This window comes from Enhydra lutris, unplaced genomic scaffold (genome assembly GCF_002288905.1).
Source record: "Enhydra lutris kenyoni isolate GAN:26980312 unplaced genomic scaffold, ASM228890v2 scaffoldscaffold3, whole genome shotgun sequence".
In the NCBI taxonomy this organism is placed as follows: domain Eukaryota; kingdom Metazoa; phylum Chordata; class Mammalia; order Carnivora; family Mustelidae; genus Enhydra; species Enhydra lutris.
This window is the reverse complement of record NW_019154087.1, coordinates 1,681,244-1,686,432: the sequence shown is the minus strand read 5'-3', so window position 1 is coordinate 1,686,432 and position 5,189 is coordinate 1,681,244.

Sequence of the window (5,189 nt, the reverse complement as noted above, 5' to 3'; positions counted from 1 at the left end):
AGCAACTCCAGGCTAAAGGACTTTTATGTTTCATCTTATAGGCTTTCCAGGGTGGTACTTCTCTCTTTATCTGTCATTTAGGTTTTGGGTTATTAGTGCAACTTTTGGATACAGGCTTCTCTATACTCCTCAAAAAAGAAAACAAAACAAGACAAAACATTCCTGTCAATTGTCATCAAAAGTAGGCTGCAGTTTGTACTAACTCCTCTTCAAATCCAATCAATGTAAGAGGGTTAGGTCATAATCTTGTTTGTGATCTGTGTAATTATATACTATTTTGCAATGCCAACAATTTCTGTCACAACTGGGGCTCCCACTTAAGTGAGCCCCAGTTCACTTATGATTCAGTTATAGAAAATATGACAAAAGACTAACTATCTTAATTTCATGAAACATTTTTCATATGATTTCTAAATGCTTCTTTTTTTAAGATTCCATTTAAAAGTTTAAATTTATTTTAAAATCTCTGAGGTGATATAAAAATTGCTTACAAATTTGGGTTGGAAGCTATTTAAATATTTGGTTTGCTTAATAGCAGACTTTATTACTTTTTATGGTACTAGATTATGATTATTATTTTACAAATATGGGAACATGTTTTTAATTTTCTCCAAGTTCTCATAAAATTATGTAAAGTGGTGATCATACCTTCCATTAGGCTCCTTCCCATTACACTTAATCTTCTGTAGACAATATTTAAAAGCTCCTGAGTATTTTCTCACCTTTGAGGATACTTTGAATTACTTTCCCCCTTTTTAAGCACAGGTATGAGTTCCTATTTCAAAGAACTCAACCTATTCCATTGGACTGTTATCATTGCATTATTTTATCATTGCATTTTCCCATTTTATTGGGCTTATGTAAATTATATTTTATAGAGGGTTATCCCTTTCAAATCTTCTACTTTATTGGGATTAAGATCTTATTTTTTATTAAGCTTTTAAAAAATTTTATTTCATATGCACTTTTTATTATTAATGATGTTTATCTGTGTCTTTTTAAAATCAGTTTTATCAAAATACTTGCCATTTCATTAGGTTCTTCAAAAACCCTCCTTTTTTTAATTTAATGCCTTGCTTTCCAGTTTATTGAATTTTCCTAAAATTATCTAATTTGTTGGAATACACGTGCTCATGTTATTCTCTTATAATCCATATTTCTCTAAGGCCAGTAGTAGTGTCTCCTCTTTCACTTCTGATTCTGGTAATTTAGCTCTCTCTCTCTCTCTCTCTTTATAGAATCAGTGTTTTATTTAATAATTTTTTTCTCTACAGTTTTTAGTTCTCTATTTTATTAATTTCTATTTTAATCTTTATCATTTTCTTCTTTATTCTTGCTTTTAAGTTTAGTTTGCTTTTCCATATTTTTTTAAAGATTTTATTTATTTGACAGAGAGAGAGAGAGAGATCACAAGTAGCAGAGAGTCAGGGGGTGAAGCAAGCTCCCTGTTGAGCAGAGAGCCTGATATGTGGCTCAATCCCAGGACCCTGAAATCATGACCTGAGCCAAAGGCAGAGGCTTAACCCACTGAGCCACCCAGGTGCCCCTTGTTTTCTTTTTTTGACCCATATGTTACTTAGAAGTGTGTTGTTTCATTTCTGTATGTATGTGAGTTTATCAAATTATTTTGCCTGTTTATTCCTAATTCATTTCTTTGTGATCAGATAACATACTTCATATCATTTCTGTCTTTTTAAAGTTACTGAGGTTTTTAATTTTTTACTATTATTTTTTAATGGCCTAGCAAATGGTCTATCCTGTGAAATGTTCCATGTGGACTTGAGAAGAATGTATAATTTTTTTGGTTTGTGAAGTGTTTTCTGTTAGATCTATATTGTCTATTGACTTATTGTATGCTTCAAATCTTTAATTCTTCATATTCTATTTGTTCTAACCATTATTGAAAGTGGGATATTGAAGTCTCCAACTCATTGAATTGTCTCTTCATTTATGTTAGTTTTTGATTCATGTACTATGGTGCTATATTAATAGGTCCGTATATATTTATACTGCCTCTTCTGATGGCCATTTAATCACTCTGAATTGTTCTTCTTCATCACTAGTAACTTTTTTTTGTCTATTTTATGTAATATTAATATAGCCTGTCTAGCATTCTTGTGGTTATTACTTGCATGAAATATCCTTTACATCCCTTTTCCCATACCTTTTTGAATCTTAAAATCTAAAGTGTAGCTTCTATAGATAGCATGGGGTTGGATTATTTTTTTAATCAAGTCTGACAATGTCTTACTTTCATTGGATTACTTAGTCCATTACCACTTGATATAATTATTGATGTTGCCAGATTTCTATTTTCTATTTTACTTCTTGTTTTCATAAATGTCATGTGTTTTTTCTTGATCATCTATTCTTCATTTACTGCTTTTCTTGAAATTAAATATTTTTAATGTAGCATTTTAATTTTTATTTCATTTTTTTATGTATTTTTTGGAGAATTGTTTGATGATTGTATAGAGTTTAACATACACATCTTAACTAATTAGAATTAACTTCAGATTTATACTAGTTTAATTCCAGTGATGTATAAAACATTACTTTTATATAGTTTGATTCCCATCCTCCCCTCTTTTTTGTTACTATTCAGTTCTTAGCAGAGACATTCAACTCTACTTTCTTTTTATGTTTAGGTCTTATCTTATTAAAATCAGAGTCTTCTCAATACTTTATTTGAGAGTTAAAAAAATCTCAAAAATTCATCCTTGGAATCAGGAAAAACGCCCCCCAAAAGGGTATTTTCTTTGCAGTTAGTTAATATCAGGTAAGCACCCAAAAGTTTTCTGATAGTCCCTCAGATGATTATTTCCCATTTTACTTAAATGTTCTGTGTCTCATATGAACCAAGAATGAAATATCATAGTATGGGAGTTTTAGATCTACTCTTACTTTTTTATTTTTTTAACATTTAGATCTACTCTTACATTTTTCTTAAGGTCGCTATTAAGACTAGTTTGCCAAAGGGACCAATCTCTTGGTTCAGTCCTATATATTCTTATGCTTCCATTCAATATATAATGGAAATAAATATTAAAGTGATAGTTTGCCTATTCTCTGGCTGTATAGAAGTCTATTTCACTCAATTGCAATTAAAAATAAATAGTTAAATTATTTGATTCTACTTGAAGATTGACTCTTTCTTTGCCATTGACACCTCAAATATTATTTGATAATATATAAACAATAATATATAGTATATACATATATAAAGAATAATATGTAATATAATATAATATATAATAAATTAATGTATTATAAAATTAATATTAGTATATTAATTTCTGTAACATGTTCATCACCTAGAAGTGCAGGAGCAGTTAAAAAGAATGAAAAGTTGAATAATAAAAGTGTGACTGAAATATATGAAAATGAAACTCTAAATTGTCATGCATCCTGGGGTGCCTGGGTAGCTCAGTTGGTTAAAGCATCTGACTTTTGGTTTTAGCTCAGGTCATGATCTCAGGGTCGTGGGATGAGCCCAGTGTTGAGTTCCACTCCCAGCTTGGAGTCTGCTTGTCCCTCTCCCTTTGCTCCTCCCCCTGATCACTGGTGCTCTCTCTCTCCCTCCCTCTCTAAAATAAATAAATAAAATCTTAAAAATAAATAAATAAATAAATAAATAAATAAATAAGCAAATTGTCAGGAATCCTTTCATTTTGTTTTAGGATATCCTTTCCATTGCACAAAATGAAAAGATTATAATTTTTTTAATAAAATAGTCCTACATATGAACAAGAAGTTTATTGGCTCATCTCTATAGTTTTTAGATAATTTGTAATTAAATATAATCAATAAAAATAGTCTCAAATATTTTCATCTTTCACAAGCATTTTTCAGAATTATCATATAAGCAAGCCAATTTCCAGACTCACAAAACCAGGTCTCCATGTTTAAAATGGTGGCTGGGCTCTGATCCAGTTAGACCTACAGAAATCTACAGAGTCCATGAAGAAGCCAACTATATCAAGTTGTCATTTTTTATAACTGAGTGATATTCTGTTAAGGTTTCTGTGTTATTTGGATAAATGACCAGTAGAGGAATTACTGGATTATATGATAATTATATTTTTAATTTTTGAGGAAACTTCATACTATTTTCCATAGTATCTGCATCAATTTGCATTCCCATCAACAGTGCACAAGAGCTCTTTTTCTCCATATCCTTGCCAACACTTGTTATTTCTTGTCCTTTTAATTCTAGCTATTCTGGCAGGTATAAAGTAATATCTTATTGTGGTTTTGATTGTCATTTCCCTGATGATTAGTAATGTTGATCATCTTTTCATATATCCTTTGACCATTTATTTGTCTTCTCTTGAAAAATGTCTATTCAGGTCTCCTGACCATTATTTAATCAGATATTTGTTTTTGCTGTTGAGTTGTATAACTTCTTTATATATTTGGGATATTAACCTTTTACTGGGTATAACATTAGCAAGTGTCTGGTGCCATTCAGTAGATTGCCTTGTCATTTTGTTGATGGTTTCTTTCACTGTGAAAAATTCTTCTATTTTTTTGTTTTTGTTTCTGTTCTTTTGGTGTAGTTCCAGTATTTTATTTTTGCTTTGGTTTCTGTTGCATGAGTGGACATATCCAGAAAAATATTTTCATAGCTAATGTCAAAGATATTACTACTTACTACTACTTACGTTTTATTGCTTACTTAATTACTACTTACATTTTATTCTAGGAGTTTTGTGATTTCACATTTCACATTCAGATCTTTAATCCATTTTGAATTTCTTCTTGTGTATGGTGTAAGAAAGGCATTTTTTTAAGAAAGGCATCCTTGATTATTCACAATCTTGTTAAATAGAAGAATGAAGAAATGTGAATATCTTTATTTCATTACAAAGTAATTTCCTATATCAGCTGATGGCTTAGCTATGTTCTTCTAATCATCAGGCTGATATAACAATGCTCTCAAGAAAAGGGCATGAACAAATACTTTTTATCCACTAACACAGGATGATACGAAAAAAAAAAAGAAATCAACTTTGTTTATCCAATGACTTATTAAAACTTGATTTTAAGAAATATTTTGATATATTCATTAGGACTTGGTAAGTGAATATATTTTCATTGTGAAATATTACTTGAAACACAAGGTTGTATTAACAACCAAATAAACAAGATACTATAAATTAATAAAATTCTACACCATGGAATAGACC